The sequence below is a fragment of the Ictidomys tridecemlineatus genome, unplaced genomic scaffold (genome assembly GCF_052094955.1).
Source record: "Ictidomys tridecemlineatus isolate mIctTri1 unplaced genomic scaffold, mIctTri1.hap1 Scaffold_1519, whole genome shotgun sequence".
In the NCBI taxonomy this organism is placed as follows: domain Eukaryota; kingdom Metazoa; phylum Chordata; class Mammalia; order Rodentia; family Sciuridae; genus Ictidomys; species Ictidomys tridecemlineatus.
Window position 1 is genome coordinate 47,965 of NW_027521339.1, and position 24,238 is coordinate 72,202.

Sequence of the window (24,238 nt, forward strand, 5' to 3'; positions counted from 1 at the left end):
ACTTTTCCTTAAGGACATTCTCAAATACACAGGTGGGGAGAATGGCACAATGAGAACTCACCAACCCGATCTGACAACTTCTAGCTCATAACTCGTCTTCTCTTTCCTCAGTCACTCCCCTCTGCTGCTGGGTTGTTTTGAAGAAAATTCTATACATTATATCATTTTCTGACTACTTCAACATTTACCTCTAAGATATACATTCATATTATCCCAACAGCCAGGCCTGCAGTCAGTTGATGCACTGGGTAGCCTGAGCTAGTTTACTTGGATCACCAAGTGGTTGTATTAGGAAGGCCCAAATGTTAGACAAAAAAAGTAAGTTGGTTTGTATGTGTTAACATTTGCCCTTGGACTTTCCAGGAAGCTAAAATGCCATTTGTTAGGGTTTCTAAGCTGCGCAGCTTGATACTGAATCAAAGTTTTGAAGCCATACATGTGAAGAAAAGACTCTTCTAAAAATCAGAATTCAGAATTCAATATGAAAAACCCAGATGACAGTGGGCCTTGTTAGGAGTGAAGGAGTGTACACCCAGGGCTCCCTGAACTATTCATCTTTGCCCATCCACAATGAAAATCAATCTGTCTCAACTTTCCTGATGTAACCATCCTATTCTTAACCCTTTTGTTGAAAGGAGTTATGATAATCCACTTATTTAATTCAAAGCTCCATGCCAGACTTCTAAAGCAAAAAGCCAAGCATGAAGTACCTAGCGTGTTGGGTCTGTTGAGTAAGTGTTAAACAATAGTAATTACCCCACTGGGGTATCCAGCTGTAGTCTTCCCTGCCAAATCTCAGTTGGGAGACTCCTACCCCCACCCCAGCCTTGGAAAGGAGGTTCCTGTCAGGCAAATAGACAGGCACAGTGGTGCTGGTTCCTTGTTGCCTAGGCTCAGTCACTGGGCCAGACCTTATTAAGACTTCAGGGCTTGCTATGAATATAGCATCATGGCTAAGGATCTGAGTTTAGTAAGTCAATGGTCTTTCAACTGACTGTTCCTTTCCAAGAACATTCATGGTTTGGGTGGGCAGACAGAAGCAGCTCATTGCTGTGACTCTGGTTGCCTACCAATGAGCATCACTCTCCTGGCAGATTGGGAATACCTGAGCCCACCTGTGCCTTCCTTCATTACTCATACACTGCCCTCAATACAACTTTCTAGGGGAATTAGATTCTGGAATCTTCACTTCAAAAACATATGTGAAGGAAGATGTGCTGCAAGATCTGACATCCTCCCTGCACCCAGTCCTGGGGATTGAATCCAGGGTGCTTTACCACTGAGCTAGATTCCAGCTCTTTTTGTTTTGTTTTTGAGAGTGCTTTTACTTAGTTGCTGAGGCTGTCCTCAAACTTGAGATCCTCCTGCCAAAGTCGCTGGGATGACAGACATGTGCCACTATACCAGGCTGCAAGATCACTTTTTTTAAGAAGATAATAGGATCTGGGGCTGTAGCTCAGTGGCAGAGCACTTGCCTAGCATGTGTGAGGCACTGGGTTCAATCCTCAGCACCACATAAAAATAAATAAAGATACTATGTGTTCAACTACAACTAAATAAATATTTTTTAAAAAGAAGATGATAATGTTGAGTGCTTAGGCAAAAGCAAAACAACCACTGGAGAATGAAGACAGACACCTGCTTATGACAAAGTCAGCCTTCTGGGTGACATAGGTCATCATGCGGGTGTAATAGACGGTTGCAGGGACTGGAAATTTGCTTTGGAAATTATAAAATGCTTAGCAGTATTCAGAGCAAGTGGTTAGAAAAGGAAACCAACTGCCCTCTTTTCTGCAGTGCTTGTTTGGGAGAGAACATCTACAGTGATGGGACCACCGAGGCTGCCTCTTTAGGCAGAGGTGGTTTACAAATAATAATAATAGTTAGAGAGAGAGGGGTCACTTGTTTTCAGAACTTTGGAGCTCAACTTGAACTTAATTTTCTTTGGTGTTTCTGCTCCCCACTAAGGGTTTCTGGAAACCTGTGGCGCATATTCAAGCTTCTCTAGGGCAGCAGGTGGGAGGGCTCTTCCAGCCGGGCGAGGTGAGTCCCTGGAGCAGACTTTCCAGTTCGGGTACTGTCTCCGAGACTTGGGAGGACGACTGATCCTTCCTTCAACCATTTGCCCATTCCCCAGCTCATCTTCATGGAGCACTTGCCATGTAGGCTCTGTAGTACGGAACGAAAGACAAGTTCTCCCTCCTCATGGAGCTCGAGTTCTAGTGGCGGGGACCAGCGATCAACGAAAGGCGCTAGTTCAGGGGTGTCGGGTAGTCAGATGTCTTGGGGACACACAGCAACCATCCAATTTCCGCCACTCCGGCCACCTGGAACCTTCCCCAGCGCGTTGCTAGGGACGCATTCCCGCCGGGCTGCAGGCATAGTCTCGCGAGAGTCTCCGAGATTTCGTGCGGGATCTCGCACGGTTGCCTGGAGACAGCGCAGCCTCTGCGGGGCAGGAGGGCTGGGCGGCGGGTCGTTGTGGTTCTGGTCAGACGGCGCCATGATAAGGCTGGCGGGGGCCTGGGGGCCTGGGGGCCTGGGGGCCTGGGGGCCTGGGGCCCTGGGCCGACCTGCGCTCAGAGACCCCGGGACGGGCTGTTCCCGGGATTGAGGACTGGATGCCCTCGTAGGGTTCCGGGGAAAGCCCGGGGTGCGGGGGTCTGCGCCCTCGGAGCTGAGAGGCTTGAGTTCTTCAGGATGCCGTGCTCCCTGGTGGGCTTAGAATTGCCGAGACCTCCGGCGCGGGGCGCGGGGTGTCCAGAAGACAGAACCTGGGTGTCTCCGATCCTCGGAACCCGTGGTTTCACTTCTTAGGAGTTCTGGGGCACGCAGAGGCCCCATGGAGGAGAGTCGGGGACAGGGGTACCTTAGGACCGTCCCCCACCTGGAGCCTCCTCTCCTCCAGCACGCCCTGATAGAAGGCCGGTGCCCAGGAGTGCCAGGGCATCAGCTCGGGGTTCAGAATCTGTTCCCTTGGAGAGTCTGGTCAGAGCCAGGCCCTAGTAGGAGAAGCCATTCGGGACCTCGCTGCTTCATCTGGGCCCTCTCCCTTCTTTTCTCATGGAACAAGACCCGCCCCTTTGTAATTTAGGAGTCGTCAGTAACCGAGTTTTTGGCAGCAGCGTGGTATCAGCTGGTGGGGAGGCTGCCTCACCGTGGGAGAGCTCCAGGAGCCCCACTAAGCCCCTTCAGCTGACTGTGAACATCCCAAATGCTAACTGGTGCTGAATCTGCCTCCAAGGCTTATGACCTTCCAGGGAGGTGCCATTCCTAGAGTAGAGAGGAGTACCTTAGGAGTTAAGGTTTCTGCGTGCATCATTTGAAAACCAACTGGGAAGGGGGACCAAAGTACTTATCATGAGGTTGTGGGAATATTGGTGTTTTTTTTTTTTTTTTTTTTTTTTTTTTAAAGAGACAAGGTCTTGCTATGTTGAGTATTCTGCCTGCCTTGCCTCCCAAGTTGCTGGGACAACAGGCACCTGCACCACTTCATCTGGCTCTTTTTTCCAACTGTTTTTCTAAGATTTTTATGTAAAACTGGTTATCATAACGTGAAAGCATAAACAGGAGAGCGTTGGAAGAAGGATAGGGCTTGGAAAATTGTATCTGTTTGAATGGCACGCATGAAATGAATGGGGGTAGAAGCTACCTCTCTCAGCCTTGTAAAAGCTATTAAAATGAAACATGACCCCATGACCAGTCCTTCTGCTGACCCCATTTACAGACCATGCATAGTGGATACCTTTTGATCAATAGTTCTTGGTTAGTGTTCCTCGAAGGAGTTTTATATTTTGAAGAAAAGAATCCTTATATTTTCAGGATTAGTTATTGCTATGGAGTCGTTTCTCCATTTATTTAACAGTTTCTTTAAGGGGTGGTTACCAAGCATTTAGGCAACATGGTAACTTTTGGCAGAGTGGTATTGTGGGCTTCCTTTATGACTTAAGTAAATTTTCCATTCTCATCAGTGAAATCTGCCATATACCATGGAGTGAATGGATTTGGAACAGATTCCTCCATTCCTTTTATAAAGAGAAAATGTATTTTTCTGGAAAGGTAGATGTCTTCTTTGTGCTTATCCAAATGTGTTTTAGGGTTGTGTGTGGTTAATGGTGGGAAAACCCAGTGCAGAGTGATGTGTTCCAGTTGAGTGCTCTTGTGGCGGGGGAGAGGGGGGTTAGAGTGAGCCTTAGGGGTAGAAGTTCCAAACAGATATTCACTTCCTCCTAAAATGTCCCATGGGAGCAGATCAGAGCCAGCAAAAAAGGGAAAGCCATTAGAGTGTCCTTTACTTACCTAATTGTCTCTTCAGCCAAAGGCACCCAAGAAGAAAGGGAGGAAAGGCAAAGCCAAAGGCATTCCGATTGTCGATGAGCTGGCTCCGGAGGACATGACCAAGGAGCAGGTGAGCAGGCCTGGGCTGTCCAGTCCTGGCTGGGGTGGATACCACTCCAGGTACCTTGGAGTGCGTTTCATCACTAACTGATTCAGTCTTTTCTCCTCAATCTGGATCTTTCATTTCTGTCCATAATTCCCATCAACTCTGCAGTTGCAGGTGCATTACATATTTTAAAAGAGTGAAATATAGCCACATTAAGGAACTTTCTAATAGAGTGGTTGGAATTTGGAAGAAAATATTTTTTCTGAAATAATAACTTTTAAATCTGTTATCTATCAGTCTTGCCCTCTTATGCATCTGATGTTCATAGAGCTATTAGTATGCACGTGTATGCCATTCTCTTTTATTTACCATTAAGCATCATAGCAGAAAGTTTTTGAAAGGAACATGATTTACCTAAAATCACATTTTCTCAATCTTATTAATTATTCGTCTTTTTTTGAGAGAGAGAGAGAGAGAGAGAGAGAGAGAGAGAGAGAGAGAATTTTTTAATATTTATTTTTTAGTTTTCAGCAGATACAACATCTTTATTTTATTTGTATGTGGTGCTGAGGATCGAACCTAGCGCCCCGCACATGCCAGGCGAGCACATTAATGCCGGGGTCCTGCCCCAGCTGGGTCCAGGGAGTCCTGAAGGATGAGTGGCGTCAGCGAAAAAATGCGACAGGAGTCGTTCCGTTTGAGCAATCTTCAGAGAGAGAGCTAAAGCAGCTTTCTCTGGGTCCCCCTTTTATTACAATTTTTCTCATCACTATAGATTCACAATAAGTCATTAATTATATAATTTAAAACTTTGCCAAGACATGACATTTCCTTAACCATGATTGAGGGCACATCAATCTACATCCTTCCAGGATATGACCCCCATCCATACAATCATCAAAAGTACAGAATCATCAATAAAACATGTCACCAATTTACACCTTCCGATTTTCCCAATATTTACTATTTTTCCCCAAGATATGTTATTTTCTTATTAACTAATGCCAAACTACGAAACCAGACTCTAAGTCTCCTAACCAATCATTAACCTAAAGTACACTTGTACTTTATTTTTAATCTAAAATTCCCATCTAAAAAAGTCCCTTTAAATCTTATATTTAAAATATCCTAAAGTTTATGAATCATCCTTAAAACATATCAGAAAACTTTACAACTAAAGACTTAAGAATTTCTAAACTTAAGAATCTAAATAAAATAATATTTCTAACATTATTCTAAAACTGTGTTTTATAAAGCTATTTTAATTAATTCCTAAATTTATTCTTATAAAACTGGTTGAGGTGCTTTCTCAGAGTTTCTTTGTTTCTCAGTCAAGGTACACTAGTTCTCAAAGAGTTTGTTTCTCAGTCAAGGTGCACTAGTTCTCATGACCTTTCAGAGGATGATTGTTGTCCATTATTAGGTTTGTCCACAATGTACTAAGATAGAAGAATAGCCTTTTACTTTGTCCTAGATATGCTGAGGGGTATTAGAACAGCCTCCAAGGCATGAACTACCTGTTTTGTTCTAGCCATCTGAAATTTAATTTGTTTGGCATTTAACATACTCATGCCTCTTGTGAGAAACATAAGCATGAAAATGCAAAGTCCCAATTACGTAAAAAAGGGTCTCATGGTTTCGGTTACCCACCAACCAGCGTGGCTTTGCCAGCATTCATCCTCACTGTGACCCTGTCAAGACAGTGGGAGAGCGGCTTTGCCAACACTTTTTCTCACTGTGACCCTGTCAAGACAGTGAGTGGGGGATCTCCTTCACCACACTACCGCTTGAGCCACATCCCCAGCCCCTTATTCATCGTTTTTGACAAACATTTGAATAAGGAGTAACAGTGTCAGGGCTTACTTTTTGTTATTGCCTGTGCTTAGTTTGGAGAGGGAGTGAAGTCTTTATAGTTTCTTTGTGGTAATTATTATTTTTTTATTTTGTTGGTACATTATAGTTGTATATAAGTGTTGAGTTCATTTTGAGTTAATCATACATCTAGTAATCATTTTAAGTTACTTGTTTATTTTGATGTAAAGGGCTAGTGAACTTAATTATGTGATGACAATTTCATTTAAAAGGCTCCTGACAACTATAGAATGTGGCAATCATGGTAGACCTGTGGCCTCTGTGTTGATGGATGATGGCCCTGTGAGTGTATGACAGGGAACCTGTGTGATAGTATTAATAAACCTTACTTTCTTTTTTTTAATATTTATTTTTTAGTTTTTTTGGTGGACACAACATCTTTGTATATAGTGCTGAGGATCGAACCCAGGCTGCACGCATGCCAGGCAAGCACGCTACCGCTTGAGCCACATCCCCAGCTCCTTACATTCTTTTGATAGTTTTAAGATTGAAAAATAAAGAGTCATGTGAGCTGAAGTGGTGATATGTGCTGTATTTTAAGTGCAAGGAAATCTTTGGCAGTTTAAGCAGAGGTGTGGTGGGATCAACTTGTGATTTAGAAGGATCAGTGGGGTGATGGGTGGAGAGTGGATTGAATGTTGTATTGCCCCAATGTATAAGTTGTTTCTTGTACCTGTGTATGCCCCTCCCTGTAGAAGTGGAACTTTCATGGAGCACTGGTCCTAACTGGATGGTCTGCAGAGAGCGGGCTGGCCATGTATACTGAACACTTGAGCACAGAAGCCTGCAGGGTCAAGCAGGAGGGTAGAGATTGGGGTGATCTGGAGAATTGTGCCCTCCCCTGGCAGAGAGCATCTGTAGTCACTTCACTGGGTGGTTTCCTTGAGGCATTAGACTTCATTGCTCTTTGTTTTCTGGTTTTTCAAGAGAAGCTTGAAATTGGATATTTACAAGAAATCTAAATATTGAGTGATGGCAAAATCTAGCACCATGTGAGCCCAACAGAGCAGATTGGTTTCAGCTGTTTGAGTGACACTAATGGACTGTGATGGAAGACATTCTGTATTTTGCTGAGTCAGAATCTGTGATGCCTTACTTCCTCGTGGGGTCCCAGACTCCTGCCCAGTGTCTTCACCTCAGAGGCCCCTGGTTGGCTCTCTTGAAGTAAGAAATGTGCTTTCCCTGTGTTTTGGGAGAGGAAAAAAATGTACAATAAGTAGCCTGGGGTTGTGCTCAAAGATAACCAGTTCTCAAGAGAAATGAGATCCCAAGAAACCTGTAAGCCTGACCTGCTTTTCTCCTTAACCTATTTGCTGATTTGTGATTGGCTCTGGGCCAAAACCTGTTGAGTGTTAGAAATCTACTGGTTTTGTGTATTTCTGCTTAACACTGTGTCTTTAATGGTGAAGTTTTTTCATTTTCTAGACATGTTTACATGCTGCTATATTATTTTCATATGTATTTTGTGTAAAATTGTCCTATCTCATTTTCTTTTTAATATTTTTGTAGTTCTAATAATGGCAAGGCTAATATCTTTGAGCAAAAAGCTTTTATGTTTCTTTTCAGAAATTTCTTTAGTATAAATTCCCAGGAACTGCTGTAAAAATAGAATTATTCTGTGAATACTGACCAAATTTGAGAAACTTTTGCCATGTACCGGATGTACCCTGTCCTGATAGCCCCTAACATCATGGTTTAACTTTTACTGTTAGTGCTTATTATTTTGGTAAGCGGCCCCTTCCTCTTTCTTTCTTGACCTTCTTCATACACCTGCCTCTGCTGTGGGTGTGTGCCTGGTCAGGTGGAAGAGCATGTCAACCGTATCTGTGAGGAGCAGGACCATGAGCGGGAAGAGCGCAACTACTTCCAGCTGGAGCGCGATAAGATCCACACATTCTGGGAGATCACACGGAGGAAACTGGAGGAGAAGAAGGCTGAGCTTCTAAACAAAGACCGGGAGATGGAGGAAGCTGAGGAGAGGCATCAGGTGGAGATCAAAGTGAGTAAGGCTGGCCTGCCTGGGCCCATTGGGCTCACTTACAGCAACAGAGCAGCTGAACTAGGTGGTGGGGTGGGGACTTTTTCCCATTGGCTTTGGGATCTAACTTTTTTATACTGGAAACCTGAAGGTGTCTTTTTCCTAAAAGAACTTCACTTGAAGGGAAAGAAGCTTCATCCCTCCAGTGGCAGGAGAGGCTCTGCAGAGCCTGTGTTTGAATCCCAGCCTCCATAGTGTGGAAGGAGCACAAGCTCTGGGGAAGGTTGACCTCCTTGCAGTTGGTGCTCCCTCTCAGCCCCATGTGAGCTGGCAGGTGTCTCACCACTGGCTGAGGTGGTGTCCTGTTCTGTGCCTCAGAGCACGAGTGAGCAGATGGCCTCCCCCATCCCATAGGTGTACAAGCAGAAGGTGAAGCACCCGCTGTATGAGCACCAGAACAACCTGACAGAGATGAAAGCTGAGGGCACTGTGGTCATGAAGCTGGCTCAGAAGGAGCACCCTCGCAAGAGGGTGCTCTGCGCAAGGACATGAGGACATTGAAGGTGGAGTTGAAGGAGCAGGAACTGGCCAATGAGGTGGTGTGAAGAACCTGAGGCTGGTAGGTATGAGGAGTGGGCACCAGAGTGAAAAAGAATGCAGCCCAACAAACCATATTTCAGGGCTGAGTGCAGATTGCTGTCTTAAGCCCAGTCAACAGTTTGTCTTCTCCAATGTAAAATCCAGCTCAGGATCTAATCCTAGTACTGCTAATCTCTGACACAAAGGGAACAGTATTGGCTGCTTTAGAGAACCAACCCTTATATGCCTGTGATCCAGTGACTGGGGAGACTGGGGTAGGAGGATCTAAAATTCAAGGCCAATCTGGGCAACTTAGTGACACCCTCAAAATAAAAGTAAATAAATAAATAAAAAGGACTAGGGATGTACATTAATGGTAGAGCATTCCTGGTTGCAATCTCCAGTCTGAAAAAAATAAAATAAAATAAAAAGAGAAAAGAAAAAGAAAAAGAAAAATCAACATATAAGATATCCTGGGCAGCAGTTCTTCAGTAACTGCTGGCCTTTGACTTTTGGGGTTTCCAGGTAGAGACTGAAATTCATTTGCTGAGTGTCCATTAGGTGTCAGGCCCTGATCACGATCTCTGTCAGAATGCCTTCCCAAGTGGGGCTAAATGTTCAGGAAAGAGAGAGTCAACACATAGGATAGAAGACAAAATAAATGTGCCAAGTGCATACAGCAAAGCTGTTAGGGGTGAACATTATAGGAAGAGCAAAGTGGGATGAGTGCAGGGAGCTAGAGTTGCAGGGAGGCTGCAGTTTTTACAAGAGTTCTAGCATTACCTCATTGAGAAGGTAACATTTGGGTAAAGGCTGGAAGGAGTTAGATGTCTGGGCTGGGGGAATTCCATCCTAGAGAAGGGATGGGCCAGAGGGAAGACCCAGAGACTAGAGGAGCAAGGAGTAGAAAGGCTGGAGGGATGATCAGAGCTTGTTAGCCTGGAAAGCCCTGGTGAGGATGGAGGCTTTAGTACAGGTCAGTAGGGAGCCCTCTGAGTATTTAGGAGAGGAAGGATGTGTCTGACTTTAGTTTTCAGAGGTTCTTCTGTGTGTTGGGTAGAGGGGCCTTCTTAACACATCTGCCTCATGCTGGGAGCAGTCCAGCTTCCACTGTAGGATGTAACTCAGTGGCATTGCAGACTGCAGCAAAGCACGGGGTACTGAGGGCCTCCAGAATTGCATGGTCTTTCCTGAGAACCACAGAGTGGCTGGTTTCAGATCAAGTCAGTGGTATGAGGCTGTGTGCTTAACCTGAAGTGTGGGTATGTGTTACGTGTTCAGAATGCTCCTTCATGTAAAAATACTGCCTTAAAAATAATTTAAGTTTGTAATTAAAAATTGTACTATATAATAAATTGTTTTTAAAGAATATTTATTTATGGGCTGGGGATGTGGCTAAAGCGGTAGCGCACTCGCCTGGCATGAGTGCGGCCTGGGTTCAATCCTCAGCACCATATACCAACTAAGATGTTGTATCCGCCAAAAACTAAAAAAAAAAAAAAGTAAATATTAAAAATTCTCTCTCTCTCTCTCTCTCTCTCTCTCTCTCTCTCTTTAAAAAAAAGATGCTTTAAAATATTTATTTATTTATTTCAATACTAGTAATTGAATCCAGGGATGCTGTACCATTGAACTACATCCCAGACCTTTTTAAAGATTTTTTTTCTTTCAAGACAGGGTCTCACTAAGTTGCTCAGGATAGCCTTGAACTTGTGATTGTCCTACCTTAACCTCCTGAGTCACTGGGATTATAGGTGTGTGCCTCTGTGCCTGGCATAATAATTGTTTATGAAAATAATTTTTGAATGTTGCTCTGAGCAACAGTGAGGTGGGTTTGCAGGAGCTATTTGAGGCTCCTGGAAAGAGCTATAGCTCTGTGTAGAAGTGGCTGTTCTCCAGCCTATGGGAAGGCACCAGGAGGAAACCAAGCTGTCCAGTACTCAGATCTGTTATATCTTCCAGGCTCAGAGGTGATCTTGCTCAGGAAGATGACTTATGAAATGTGGAGATTACCAAAACCATGTTATTCTGGGCAGATTCCATGAACTTAGAGGGGAGGGGAACCCAGCAACCAGTAGCATGAGCAGCATGGGGTTTACTGAGCTGAACTTTTCTTAGGGGGGAGGAACAGGGTTGGCCTGAAGGGTATGCACCCCTCTCTGCTTCACTGTCTAGTAACTTGCTATTCTTCACCTGGCAGAAACATGCTGAGGAGATCACCAAGATGCGGAATGACTTTGAGAGGCAAGTTCGAGGTCAGTTCCTAATATGCACATTGGTAAGATGGTGTCAGAGACCTACCTTCATCAGAAAGTAATTTGCCTCCAGAGCTTGTTAATTCAGAGCATGATAAGCAGATTAAAATAGCCCCCCCCCCACACACACACACAGGGAGAGAATGGACCCACTCAGAATCCCAGAACAACTATTTCTGTGTGAGTTTGGGAGGCTGTGGATACCTCACACTTCCCCACTCCTGTCTAAAATCAGTAGTTAACAGCAGGCACGAGTTATTCAGTCTTGTGGGCAGCATTTTTCAAATAGTCTTCTGACCTAGAAGCCTCAGATTTCAGAAGTCCATGAGGTTTACTGAGTAAGCCCTGCAGTCTGTGGCTAGGTGTTGAATGCCCATTGGGGTCAGCTGACAGTGTTGGGAGCCCCAGTGCAGGCATTGATATGCCTGTCACTGGAAAAGGAGGGCCAACAGTGGCCCTTGCGCTGAGTGTGTCCCCTTGAGCCCTAGCAGGAAAACTCACCTAAGCCTTTCCTGTTCTTTGGCAGAGCTTGTTTGCACAACCTTTGTTCTGACCATCATGGCAGTTCTGGGGCCCTATTTTCAGGTTTCATCTATTCTTGCAGCCACACGGCACTTGTTTTTGCTTTGTTAAGCTGCTATATGTGCTGCTTCCTTTCAGAAATTGAGGCCAAGTATGATAAAAAGATGAAGGTGCTAAGGGATGAGCTTGACTTGCGGAGAAAGACTGAGATCCACGAGGTGGAGGAGAGGAAGAACAGCCAGATCAACACACCGATGCGGCGTCACGAGGAGGCCTTCACTGACATCAAGAACTACTACAACGATATCACGCTCAACAACCTGGCCCTCATCAACTCCCTCAAGGTGCTCACCTGGGCTGGACTCATTGCCTGTCCTTGTTGTGGGCTGCAGACTCCAGCTCTCACAGTCCCCTGGACCCTACACCCCTTTCTGTAAATGCACTGGACAGAGCCCCTCTGCTACCCTCAATTGAAATATGTAAGTAATGTAACTTATCTCCACCCATAATTGAGAATAAGCAGGCCAGGTGTGGTGGTGCATGCCTATAATCCTAGCTATTTGCAAGACTAAAGCAGGAAGATCACAATTTTGAGGCCAGCCTGGACAATTTAGCAAGATCCTGTATCAAAATAAAAAATAAAAAGTGCTGGGGATGTAGTGCAGTGGTGGAGCACCCCTGGGTTCAATTGCCAGCACCACAAATAAACAAACAAAATTCCAGTTTCCCTAACTGCTGTGAAGCAGTAACAGGGTATCCTGACACATCAACACCCAGGCACCATGCCATGGCTGCAGTGTGGCCAGAGTGGGCAGTTGTCATGGTCCCTCAGATGCTGACAGTGGCAGGGTTTCCATGGTGAAGAGCAGCCCTGGTGGAGTCCTGAACAAAGTGCAGGCTCTCATTTTGTATGGAAGCTGCATTCCTAGAAAATTCAGAATAAGTTTAGACTTTGCAAAATACAGTTTATACACAAAGCAAGCCTAAGTCCCCAGCGTATGTGATGCTGGAAGGACATGTGTGGTCAGGAGAGCACTCAGTCTATGCTCCACAGGCTGAGCCCCTCCTTCACCTGCACCTAAGCCCATAGGAGCAGATGGAGGACATGCGGAAGAAGGAAGAACACCTGGAGAGGGAAATGGCAGAGGTGTCTATGCAGAACAGGTGTCTGGCAGACCCTCTGCAAAAGGCACGGGAGGAGATGAACGAGATGCAGAGGAAGCTTGGGAAGAATGAGAGGGACAAGCAGATCCTGGTGGTGAGTTCCCTGCTGAGTTTCTCCCTCTTTGGCACATGCATTCCTGGCCTCAGGAAAGTGGGCACATCTGGGGGCATCTCCTGAAGGCGGGAAGGGAAAGGGAGACTGGACTCTTTACTTCCATTGAGGGTGCTAAGGGAGATGAGGCCCTAGTCTTCCACTATCCTACCAGCCAGCGTAGGTGGGGTCCGGCTGTTGGAAATTTTCCAGCTAATTGTTCCTGGAGATTATTTCTGGCCTTGCTGTCTTCCAGAAGCTTGTGGTACATGGATACTTGTGAATCTGAATGCTTTCTGTCCCCACTCCCTGTATTCTCTCTAGAGCACAACAGCACATTTGAAGGTTACTGAGAAAGAGCTGAAAGACCTGCAGTGGGAGCATGAGGTGCTGGAGCAGCGGTTCATCAAGGTTGGTGAGCCTTGAGGCCCTGGCTGTCTCTGGGACTGGGAGCTAGAGATTCTCTTGCCTACTTCTCAGTCCACTCAGCTTTTATGAGTCAAAATACTATGGTGGTGTTGGTGTGTGACACTTGTCTGCAACTCTGGAGGTGGCTGAAACAGGTTCAGGTTAGCCTGGACAGCTTAGTGAGACTGTGTAAGAATAAAAATAAGAAGGGCTGGGGATGTAGCTCAATCATCTCCAGGACCACAGAATACAAAAAGAAAAACAAAAAGCCATCCTGGCATTGTACAAGGCCTGGGGCCTCAAGGGAAGTGCCTCCCTGTCCCTTCAGAAGCTGACTTTGCAGTACATGGAGGCGGCCTGGCCCAGGCAGCAGCTGTTTCCCACTGCATGAGTGTGTTTCTGAGCATTAGCCTGTTACACGCTTGTTGTTCAGAAATACTGGGATCCTGAGGGTAAGTGAACCAGCTGCTCAGTGTTGTCCCCATAAGAGCTGATGGTTTTGTGAGCCACCTTCCAGGCTTCTTCCTGCATCCGTTAGCATAGATGTGACTCTGTGGTTTACAAAGTGGGAGCATGTCAACAGCAACCTGCATTTTAATCTCACGGTTTGTCCAGGCTGCACACACACAGCAGCCTCATTCTTTGTGACAGCTGCATCTGCTAGTTATAGTTCCCCTTGAGGAGCTGTTCTTTGTTTCCAGTCCTTTGTTCTTACTACATTGTTGTTGCAATTACCCTTTCCATTTCATTCTGCGCCGTGTGATAAGTCCTTGCAGTGGAGTGCTGGGTCAGAGGGGTCTGTGCTAGAATGCTGATGAGTCACTAAGAGGGCTGCTCTGGGTGATACTCCTGACAGTACTGCCTGAGGGCCACTTCCTGCCTACTCTAGAGCTGATGAACTTTCTCCTTTGCTGATAGGATTTGGCAGACACTTCTCATGGATAGTGCAGGTCTGATGTCTCTTGCAATGTTACTTCCTGCCTCTGTGGTTTGAACGTCTGGCCAAGGATCACCCTGCATCACAGGACCCTTATGCTGAGTCTGTGGCTCACATAGCTCAGCATTTCATCATAAGCCATAGTCACTAGAGAGTTCACAGATGCAGACCAATAATGAATTGGCCCCATCTCCCCATAGCAGACCTCTCAGGAGCCTCGCATCTGTGTCAGATCTTAGTTCACCTTCAGAGGTGCTGAGGGTTTCACAGGGTGTGGATCACTGGGCTATGCCACTGGCAGCCAATGACCTGCACAGACAGTCCCTTGACCCCTAGGCTTGTCTGAGTCCTGCTATTCCCTTCTTCCTTCCTGTGAATTTGGTGGCCAGCATTAATGGGAGGTACAGAGCTGAAACATGTCTGGGTTGCATCCTGTTCTCTGTTGCATCTTGCACATGAATATGGCTCATGATGTGTGCCAGTCAGTGTCTCAGAGAAGCAGGAATTAAGATTTGTTGGAAAAATCTAGAGGCTAATGATCCACAGGTTTCTGGCAGGGAATTGAATATAGGCAGATCCATGGGACTCGGCACAGTAGTTGGGGAGGATATGGTATTCTCTGCTTGGAAGGCTGTAGGGTATGCTGCTATGTGGAAAGTTGCAATGATGTAGCATGATCCTCCTTTACTAACAGTGATGAGAACATTCTGGAAGGAGTCATACCAAATGATCACAGTAGTGGCCTCTGGGAATGAAGGTTAAACATGTGTTTACTGGGGCTGGGGTTGTGGCTTAGCGGTAGAACGCTCACCTAGCATGTGCGAGGCCCTGGGTTCGATCCTCAGCACCACAAAATAATAAATAAATAAAATGAAGGTCCATTAATAACTAAAAAATACCAAAAAAAAAGTGCTGGTGATGTGGCTCAGTGTTTAAGTAACCTTAGGTTCAATTCCTGGTACCAAAGGGGAAAAAAAAAAGAAATAGAAGGGGAGAAGAGTCATTTTTACTTATTGGTTGACAGACTGCTGCTGCAGGGCTTGCTTTAGACCTGCCTTGTAGGACATATTGATGGCAAGGAATCAATATGTCAATATGTAGGAAACTCCAAGGGCTCTCCTGCAGATATTGCCTACTTACAGATGGACAGGCTCTCACATGGGGGCAATCAGGGGTACATCTCCTCTGAGCCCATAGCCCTAACTCAGGCAAAGCTTGGCCTGACCCACCTATGGAGCAGATTTTAGGGTGGGGCTATTCCTGCTGTTAGCACACCCCACTACTTCTGCTGCTTCTGCCTCCTCCTCCTTCCTCTTCCCTCTCTTCCCCCTCCTTCCCCTTTTTTGACTCTTTATTTTTTGCAGTCCTAGGGATTAAACTCAGGGTGCTCTACCACTGAGGCACATCTCTAACACTTTTTATTTTTATATTTTGAGACAGAGTCCTGTTAAGCTGCTGAGGCTGGCCTCAAATTTGTGAACCTCCTGCCTCACCCTCCTCAGTGCACCACTGTGCCCAGCCCCATTGCTTCTTGAGGGGGTTCATGCTGCTATTTCTCTCTTGCATTCCTCTGTGTAGATAGTTGCATACCTTTAACTCTGCACAGAAGATGGGGTTTTAGGCAGTGGATGGCACATAGACCATGTATTCTAGGTGTGGTCACCAGTGTAAATGACCTTTTGTAGTAACAGTGTGCTCCACAAAGGGGCAGGGTAGGAGGTGGCTTCTCCCCAGTGAAATGTCCCAGTGGGGGACTTTGTTGCTCACCCAAGTCTCCTTGCAGGTACAGCAAGAGCGGGATGAGCTCTACTAGAAGTTCACAGCAGCCATCCAGGAGGTGCAGCAGAAGACAGGCTTCAAGAGCCTGGTGCTGGAACGCAAGCTGCAGACACTGAATGCTGCCATGGAGAAGAGGGAGGTGCAGTTCAATGAGGTGCTGGTGGCCTCCAACCTGGACCCTGCAGCATTGACACTCGTGTCCCGCAAACTTGAGGTAGGCCCAGGGGCTCCAGGGGCAGGGCTGGTGGCTGCCCCAACTCTTACCTACAGTGGGCAGCCTAGTCTCCTGTGGTGGGACCCTTTGGTCTTGCGCTGTGCCTCCTTAGCCAGAGGCAACCTCAATTACCCACAGGGAGGGGGGGCGGGGCGGGTTTCCTGCAGGCTTCTGTGCCTCAGGCCTGCATGGGCCTGCAGTTTCCTTTGAGGGGTTTTGCTTGTGTTGCTGTTGGGTCTTGCTTGACCCTCCTTAACCGCATGGCACCTCATAACTTCTGAGCCTTGCCATTCCAGTTCTCCTGTGGCTCATCATGATGCACCAAGTAGAACTGAGGATATTCTAGAAACAGAAAAGCTGCTCTGGGAATCTGCAGGACTGAGTCCCTCAGTCACTTGACAGTGGACTCAGAGACAGGCCTGGGGACAGCCTGGGAGTGGAAAAGCCAAGCTCAGCACCCATGTGCCTGTACTATAGGCAGCTCTTCTATGATGGCTCATCACAGTTTAAAACTCTAGGCCCAAAGAATTAGCTTTGTGTCTAGGCACCTCATCTCTATTTATGACACTCCATCCTGGTTTGCTTCACTGCCTGTCTCCCCTCCCATCCTGACCTGAAGCTGCATGCAGTACTAGGCCTCACACTGAGCACCCCAAGCTGCCTAGGGAGCAGGAGACCCAGAACACCCAGGGTTTGTTGGAAACCCAGGACTAAGGGCAACTGCAGGCTGTCAGCTGTCAGTGTAGGGTTGGTCAGGAACCACAGCTCTGTTCTGGGCACAGAGGCCTGATCACAGAGAGCCCCCTCTGCCTCAGATGGGGAATGCATGGCCAGAGATAGCAGATAATGTCAGTGCAAGACAAGGAACAGAGATCCAAGAGCTACTAAAGACCAGCTCCACAGGACTTATCCTGATTTAGAAGGGGCTGGGAGGGTCCAAGGTGACAGGCTATGTTTCTGGACAGGGAGACCGAGTGTTTACAGGAGAGCAGCAGGGCCCTGGTTGTACCTGTGGGACCATGATACTGGGATAGGCCAGATCTTGGGCCTGGGGTGGTGTAACAACACAGGAGTGGAGGGGCCATGTTGGGACTGGCAATAACCTGTCTCTGGGATTGGAGGCTCACCTGCAACATGGGTAGGTGTGAGAAGTGAAGTCCTGCTGTTTGGACACAGAAGAGGGACAGTTCCACCTCTGTGGATGGGTAAGCCTGAGATGGCAATGATAAGAATCAGTCCTGTCCACCACCATCAGGTGAATACTAACTGTGGGTTACAGTTGGTACTAAATGTGGGTTAGCTCTTGTTTTCCCTGGTTATTCTTATCCCAATTTATAGGCAAGTAGCCTTGCAGTGAAGTGACAGCTGTGCCCATAGGATCTCTCTTAAGAGAGGCGAGAGAGGGTTTGGGGAGCTTCTCTGAGCCAGGCTAGGTCTAACTCTTAGTCTGGCACCTTACAGCACTCCTCAGGTGGGAGCATCCCAAGGGGCTTGGGCCCTGCAGTTCTGGGCCCATTATTTTTGGTTCAACACTTAAGGTTTTAAAAGTTACACAACTACTCTTTGTGTTTAAAAATTGAATAATCCACATGATTCAAGAAGTTTAAAACAGTGCCAGGCTGTTGCAAAGTGAGATCCATGTTTATTACTTACCATCAAGACAGTTTCTCCATGGGGTGTGGATGGCACTGGGACATACTCTGGTTCTCCCCTTCCTCCCATTCTGTTTTCTCTCAACCCTTGGGGGCCTTCTCCTGCTGATATACCCTTGTCTAGATGCATACATATATTGAGCCAGGACTTTATTCCCTGAGCTTCTTGGGACCCCCAAGGGAACTCCCAGACCATCACCCACCTCCTTCACCTTGGCCAAAAGACCTGTCCTAAATTCACCTCTGCCTCTGTCCTCAGGATGTTCTGGAGTCAAAGAATAGTACCATCAAGGACCTGCAGTATGAGCTGGCCCAAGTCTGTAAGGTATGCACCTGCCTCCCTGCCTCCTCCCTTGGCTATGACCTGGCATCTGGCTTCAGCCTGTAGACAGTGTGACTGCTGACCATCTCTGAGGACCCATCCATTTCCCATTCACATGTCATTTGATGAGGCTAGTGGACCATCCCCATGTGAGGGGCAGACACGGCACGAGGTCATCTGTACCTGCCTAGGACTGAGCTGACTGCTCTGTCTGCAGAGGAATTCACCAAGAGCAGCTGCCCCACCGTTGCAACTCAGTTATACCCTTAACTCTGAGGGGTGGATATCACTTCTTGGTTCTGTTGTTTGGGGACATGTCCAGATGTTTCTGTCATCCTGTTTCTTTAAGACCCCTGGGTGCAGGCACTGTCCTCCACAGTTCCCAGGTTCCATGGCACCCACATGATCCTGGTTTCCTGACCCTCCCAGCCCCTTGCCTGCTTTTTCTGCACATGCTGGTATTTGTCTGTGCAGAGCTAGGGCCATTTGCTGTGAACCTCAAGGGTCTACACCCCAGTTCTCTCTAGAGCCTATCTTTGCCCACACTGGAGTCATTTCTGAGCCATAGTGAGGACAGCTGCCCTTTTGAGCATTTGCGGAGTCAGGTCAGGCCTGAAGCATTTCACACATATCAATTCATTGAGCTTTTACAACCACCCAGTGAAATATGAACCCTTCTAAAAATGTGCGTTTTCTACAGTTGGAAGCAGGGACCTCTGGCATGGTAGCTGTATTAGGCCCACCAGTATTGTTTCCCAGGCCTTGTCTCTTGGGACAGATCAGGGGTGACCAGGACTCTTCTCCAGGCAGGCCCTGTCCCTGGTGAAGATGCAGAGTTCCTAGGAGATGCAGGGTGCTGTGCCCATGGGAGCAGAGAATAGAGGCCATTGACAAGGGTAGGAGGGAACAGTGGCCCTCACTGAGACATGCTTGCTGAGGAGCTGGGGGGCACACTCAGGCCACAGTTCTGCTGAGTTCCTCCCTTTTCCTCAGCATACCTTCGTGTGTTAACACAGCTGCAGCTGTGTTAGCATGGGGCTGGCCTAAAGTGACCACTAACAGATGCTGGCCCTGCCCTCTATGGAGTAGGGGTCAGCTCTGGGTGGGTCAACTCCTTGTTCCTCCCTGACACTGCCTTGTTCCCACAGGCTCATAATGACCTCCTGCGCACATACGAGGCAAAGCTGCCGGCCTTTGGAATCCCTCTAGACAATGTGGGCTTCAAGCCTCTGGAGACAGTGGTGATTGGGCAGACGCTGGGTCAGGGCCCTGCAGGACTTGTGGGTACCCCAACCTAGCTACATGCTTGGGGCTGCAGCCCACAGAACTGATTAGGGACACTCCCTAGGTGACCCCCTCTTTCCAGGCAGTAAGTTTTTAAGTTTTAGATTATCATCAGTGAATGAAAAATTTTCCACATTTCCTTTGTGTCCTTTTGCTGGGCTCTGTAGGGGAGAACCACCTGCAGGAGAATCTCCTTCCCTGGGGTACGTCCAGCTTGTGCCACACCACACCTGAGTCCTCCAACTTCAGCAGCACTTTCTCTGACAGCCCCCTTGTTCACCTGGGGACCAAGGTGGCAGAGATCTAGCCACCCATAAATTGCTCCTGTTCCAAAGATGGGAGCAGTTCTGCAGATGCAGCGCTGTCATTAGAGACCTGAGTGATTCACAGCTGCCCACTGGAAGTAGCTCTGAAGATGTAGCACTGATTTTATTGATCCAAGTCACAGCTGCCCACTGAGAAACTCCAGAGGGGGGCCAGAACCTCCCCAAGGAAGTGGGTGACCAATGAGTGTGGCTGGGAAGGCAGCCCAGCCAGAACAAGGATAGGTAAATAGCTTCTCCAGCCAGGCTGGGCTCTAGCTCCCTCTGTAGGTGGTGTAGGACCACGGGCTCAGCAGCAGAGGCACATGGAACTTCTGGGTCTCCTTTGTGATGGTGAAGACAACCTGAGAGAAGTAGAGAAAGCACCAGAAGACAGTGAGGGACCACAACCCGGGAGCTACCTGACCCCATGACTCCATGGGAAAGCAGCCCAAATGGTGGGGCAGGGTCAGCTGGAGCTAAGTGGTGGACTGAAACCTCCCTGAGGGCTGAGGATGGGCAGAAATCCTCCTCTGGGCATGCTGGATGTGGAAAAGGCCCGATGATTGGAGAGAGGGGGGAGCAGTCAGAGAAGGCCCAGGAGTTGGAGTGGGGCAGATGAAAACCTGTCTATGAAGAGAAGATGAGTCACCGCCAGCCTGCCTCCCCCAAGCCTGACTGGGACAGCTCATGGATGGGCATGTCAACATGGAGTGTCATGACACCCGAGATCCTAGGGTCCCCTTTTTTGTGGGAGCTCAAAGCAGGCAAGCTCAGGTGCCTGCCACCTCCCTGAGAGAGGTGGGACCAGTCTTTCCTGGAGGCCTGGCCGAAGACCTGGCCTGCAGGTGAGTGAGTCAGGGTCTCCACCCTCTCCATCCCCCATGGCACTCATCTCTATGTATGGATAGAAACTCTCCTGCCCCCTCTCCTTCCAGTAGCCCTGGGTTTCGAAGGACAGCTTATAGGTGCCAGGCTTCATCTGGCCTGGCCTCAGGAGCCCAGGGCATCAGCCATCCAGGTCTGTGTAGCTGGAGAGAGGATGGGCTGCTGAGATCAGATGCAGAGCCAGCTTCCCTCAGCCCTCCCTCCTCCACAGCCTGACTCAGATGTGGCTGAGCAGGTAGTGGGGCAATTGTAGGGACGCTGCTACACTGCCCATTTAGAAAATCAACACAGAAGCAAGAAGGGAAAACTTCTTCCATAGTCTACCACTTTGTATTTGACATATTTTTCTAGATTTTTTTCTATGTTTATATGTTTGTTTACAAGTTTTGTTTTGTTTTTTTTTTGAATGCACCATAGATTATGATTCATGATGTTTTCTGTGTTTTTAATATAATTTACTGATCATGGCTTTCTGGGTCAATAACAATACATCTATGTGGTGGCCTGCTTCCAACTGGATGGAAGGTGCATGTTGAGTGGGCTGATCCCTCATGGAGTGTTTTGAAGGCCTGCAGTTTTGCCTTATCACCTCTAATGCCCCCACATTCTTCATACCAGCTGGACCTAAAGAGTGTCCTAGAGCGTTTAGGAAGGGAACTGAATGTATGGCGTGCATGGTTCCCTCTAACCCTGCAGTGGCTCCTGGCCAGAGCTTTTCACAAGATATTTCTCAGAAATATTCATTTTCTTAACATCAGTATTCATTTCTGAATACTCAAAATGAACTTCAGTGAATATTGATTACTAACCCTCATATTTCTACAGTAAGTGACCCAGTCAGAATGTTATGATGAGTGTCTGTATGGAAGAAGACAAGGGCCATGTAGGAGCGTTTTTGTTAGAATAGTGGTCTTTTGTGTGGTGGTTGGAAAAGATGACTGGGTCCACCTCAGCTTGAACTCTGGTGTGATGCCATTAGACACTCAGTTCTGGAACTGATCTCAGAGAACTGTTGCCATGAATTGTGTTGGGATTTTACAAGGCCAGGCATTAGAGGAGCCTTTAGAAACTGAGATCTCGGCCTAGGGTGGCATTTTCCACAGAACTAGGAATCTCAGCCAGGATTTCACATGATTTTGCTGTTAAATCCTTTTCATCTATAGTTGAGAGCCCAAACTCACATGAACCTCATATTTTAGACCCCAATGGGCCTGGACTCCTGTGACCTTTTGCCACTCCTTGAAAAGCCTTGCCTGCCTGCGATCTCCAGAGCTTTTACTGAAAGGAGATTCCTCAACCCTTAATGGCTCCTGAATGAATCCAAACCCACAGTGCCAACTTCTTCCTTCTTGAAATATGGCTAGGCCAATAACATGAAGGTTTTGAGAATCCCATGACCAGAAATCCCTGGAGAACCTTGAGATCTCCTGTTGCTCATCATGACTGAACCAGCCAGTGCTGTTTTTGACTTAGTCGAATTCATGACTATGGTGAAGAACAGAGATGCCAGTGAGTAGGAGCCAGCAGGGAACTGGGCCTGGAGCAATAGAGTGCAGGTGTGTGACCAACATCTGTGGTGAGCCCCTGTGGTTCTGTCATTGGCCTCCAAATGACATGTGACTGACAAGGTGCAGCCAGCAGACCCTAAAATATAAAGGCATGTTGTTGTGGGGAGAGGATCTGGTGCGATGCTCAGAATCAAGTTGCTATGCTCAAGTGGGAAAGATATATGGGGTAGCAGCCCAGTTTGTGTTTTTTCCTTCAGACCCTGACTCACCCCACGTGACAGAGCTCCCTCCAGCACTGTGTCCTGGTTGACTTTTATGGATTTCAAAGCAAACACCAAACTTCCAGGGAAGCTGAAAGAAATACCATTAAAACTGGAGGGTGAGCCAAAGGCTTCACAATCCACCCAGGGAGACACTCATACCCCAATGGTCACAGTTGCCTACAAAGAGAGGATTCAGCTCTGCTGTTTCCTGTTTGTATTGGAAAATACGAAACCATGTCCTCCTGTTCACCGAGACTGAGACCAAGCTTTCATGGTCTCACTGCAAAGGAAGCCTAAGCACAAAGCTATATTGCCTAGTGCACAAATGTCAGAGGCAGATAGTCAAGAAGTCATTAGGCCAGCGAAGTTCCATGTTCGTGGAATGTGTACCCTGTCCACTACTTTTGGGATCTCTTCTGCCACACCCAAGTTTGTGAGCTCCTCAGAATTTCCAATTCCAGATATGTATTCACAGATTATTTTCCTCTTCTCCTCTGATTGTGTCTTATTTGGGGTGATAGTAATGTCCAGGCATTGTGGTGGATGACAGTGGAAGATTTCTATGTGGCACGTGTTCGCATATATATTAGACTCATTTTCCGTTTTGCCATTTGAAATATTGAATCTCTGACACTAACCCATAACCTACTGGACTCTGACTACTTATCGTAACATCGATAAAAATAATCCTAAAGTAATACAAGTAGAGGCATTTTATAGGAGGCATGGTGAATACTTGGACTTGCCCTTTGCTTCATCAGAGATCCATGTTATAAAACCTGTCACACATTTTTCTCCTTTCATTTCTCCATGAATTATCAAAATTAACAAATATGTAACTTCCTGACTCCCTATCTCTGTTGCCTGGGTCACAATGTATATTTTTATATACACATATATAATCCTACTGCCATCACAGGTATATTCTTGAGAGGACTCTGATTTTGGAAAATACAAATTTCATGAAGAGATCATTGCCCCCCAATACACTGAGGTAACTGATAATTCATGCTGTGGTGAGCTTATTCTTCAACAGGTTTATACATGAAACAACGTAGAGGAAAATGAATATTTTGAGTACATATGTGAAGGATATATATCCCCTAATAAATTTCCATTGGTATAAGTACTATTACATTTTAATATATTAAAGATATAGTATGGATTTGCAAACATGAAATCTATGAGTCATATACTTATACTACCGTGATTCTTTAACATCTATCTGTGTGGATTTATAATCAACTTTTCACAAGGTATTTCTCAGAAATATTCATTTTCTTGACATCCATATTCTTTTCTGAATACTCAAAATGAACTTCAGTGAATATTGAGTACTAACCCTCATATTTCTACAGTAAGTGACCCAGTTTAACATCAATGAAAGTATATTCATATGGGACTTGATGTGTGTTTTGAAGTAAATTTTCATTCAAAATTGTTAAATTCCTATTTCTTCAGAAATGATACTTCATAGGATGTATCATTTTATCCAATATTCACACATTGATATGCATATGATTCACTTACATTCACTCCCTGTATCAGAACCCATGTATTTCTCCATGTTGCTTTACTTGCTTTTTCATGCGATTTCTTTTATAACACATTACTTTTGAATTCCATCATCAATTGCGAAGCAAAACTCAAACACAGTTTGGTATAATTAGCAACCTAATATTACCACTAGATGTACAACTACTTGGATTGAATGTTTGTATGTGAATACCAGATTTCTTGTATTTTTTAAAATATCAATTCAATCCATTATTTAAAATAGTAACCTGTTATATTTTTTAGTCACCGTATGGTCTATTCATGCATCATCTCTATATA

General features: G+C 46.4%; 1 pseudogene across 1 annotated transcript; it reads left to right on the forward strand.

Annotated features, from left to right (window-relative positions):
• Positions 1 to 2,516: 2,516 nt before the first annotated feature.
• Positions 2,517 to 19,576, forward strand: LOC101972659 (dynein regulatory complex subunit 4-like; annotated as a pseudogene). The gene is made up of 11 exons (XR_013432634.1): positions 2,517 to 4,059; positions 4,316 to 4,408; positions 8,058 to 8,255; positions 8,649 to 8,853; positions 11,014 to 11,068; positions 11,729 to 11,934; positions 12,681 to 12,848; positions 13,170 to 13,256; positions 15,974 to 16,183; positions 18,095 to 18,160; positions 19,306 to 19,576. The product of XR_013432634.1 is annotated as a dynein regulatory complex subunit 4-like (transcript).
• Positions 19,577 to 24,238: the final 4,662 nt, after the last annotated feature.